Raw genomic sequence first — 1,949 nt, 5'->3', positions numbered from 1 at the left:
CGTTTTTACGACATCGTGGGAATCACTTTTTTTTGGCTGCACCTACACAAAATCTGGCATCATATTCGGTTTCAGCACGTCGAATAACCAAGGAAACTGATGCAACATCGTTTTCTTCGCGACCACAGCTCACGAAAAACTCAATCATAGAAGTTGATATTCGTGTCCGATACGATGGCATATAACTTGAGTACACATTGTCGTAGGCCGATGAAACCGCGTGCAATAGCTTCGTCTCGTCGAACTACACGAGTGCAATGCGCGAAGTTTGCGTGTGAACGATTTGTCTTCGAGAAAAAGTCGATTATACATATGCGTTTTTACGACATCGTGGGAATCACTTTTTTTTGGCTGCACCTAGACAAAATCTGGCATCATATTCGGTTTCAGCACGTCGAATAACCAAGGAAACTGATGCAACATCCTTTTCTTCGCGACCACAGCTCACGAAAAACTCAATCATAGAAGTTGATATTCGTGTCCGATATGATGGCATATAACTTGAGTACACATTGTCGTAGGCCGATGAAACCGCGTGCAATAGCTTTATCTGGTCGAACTACGCGAGTGCAACGCGCGAAGTTTGCGTGTGAACGATTTGTCTTCGAGAAAAAGTCGATTATACATATGCGTTTTTACGACTTCGTAGGAATCACTTTTTTTTGACTGCACCTAGACAAAATCTGGCATCATATTCGGTTTCAGCACGTCAAATAACCAAGGAAACTGATGCAACATCGTTTTCTTCGCGACCACAGCTCACGAAAAACTCAATCATAGAAGTTGATATTCGTGTCCGATATGATGGCATATAACTTGAGTACACATTGTCGTAGGCCGATGAAACCGCGTGCAATAGCTTCGTCTCGTCGAACTACACGAGTGCAATGCGCGAAGTTTGCGTGTGAACGATTTGTCTTCGAGAAAAAGTCGATTATACATATGCGTTTTTACGACATCGTGGGAATCACTTTTTTTTGGCTGCACCTAGACAAAATCTGGCATCCTATTCGGTTTCAGCACGTCGAATAACCAAGGAAACTGATGCAACATCCTTTTCTTCGCGACCACAGCTCACGAAAAACTCAATCATAGAAGTTGATATTCGTGTCCGATACGATGGCATATAACTTGAGTACACATTGTCGTAGGCCGATGAAACCGCGTGCAATAGCTTTATCTGGTCGAACTACGCGAGTGCAACGCGCGAAGTTTGCGTGTGAACGATTTGTCTTCGAGAAAAAGTCGATTATACATATGCGTTTTTACGACTTCGTAGGAATCACTTTTTTTTGGCTGCACCTAGACAAAATCTGGCATCATATTCGGTTTCAGCACGTCAAATAACCAAGGAAACTGATGCAACATCGTTTTCTTCGCGACCACAGCTCACGAAAAACTCAATCATAGAAGTTGATATTCGTGTCCGATATGATGGCATATAACTTGAGTACACATTGTCGTAGGCCGATGAAACCGCGTGCAATAGCTTCGTCTCGTCGAACTACACGAGTGCAATGCGCGAAGTTTGCGTGTGAACGATTTGTCTTCGAGAAAAAGTCGATTATACATATGCGTTTTTACGACATCGTGGGAATCACTTTTTTTTGGCTGCACCTAGACAAAATCTGGCATCCTATTCGGTTTCAGCACGTCGAATAACCAAGGAAACTGATGCAACATCCTTTTCTTCGCGACCACAGCTCACGAAAAACTCAATCATAGAAGTTGATATTCGTGTCCGATACGATGGCATATAACTTGAGTACACATTGTCGTAGGCCGATGAAACCGCGTGCAATAGCTCCATCTCGTCGAACTACACGAGTGCAATGCGCGAAGTTTGCGTGTGAACGATTTGTCTTCGAGAAAAAGTCGATTATACATATGCGTTTTTACGACATCGTGGGAATCACTTTTTTTTGGCTGCACCTAGACAAAATCTGGCA

This window comes from Diachasmimorpha longicaudata, unplaced genomic scaffold (assembly GCF_034640455.1).
Source record: "Diachasmimorpha longicaudata isolate KC_UGA_2023 unplaced genomic scaffold, iyDiaLong2 ctg00000082.1, whole genome shotgun sequence".
NCBI lineage: Eukaryota > Metazoa > Arthropoda > Insecta > Hymenoptera > Braconidae > Diachasmimorpha > Diachasmimorpha longicaudata.
This window is presented reverse-complemented; position numbering follows the sequence as displayed.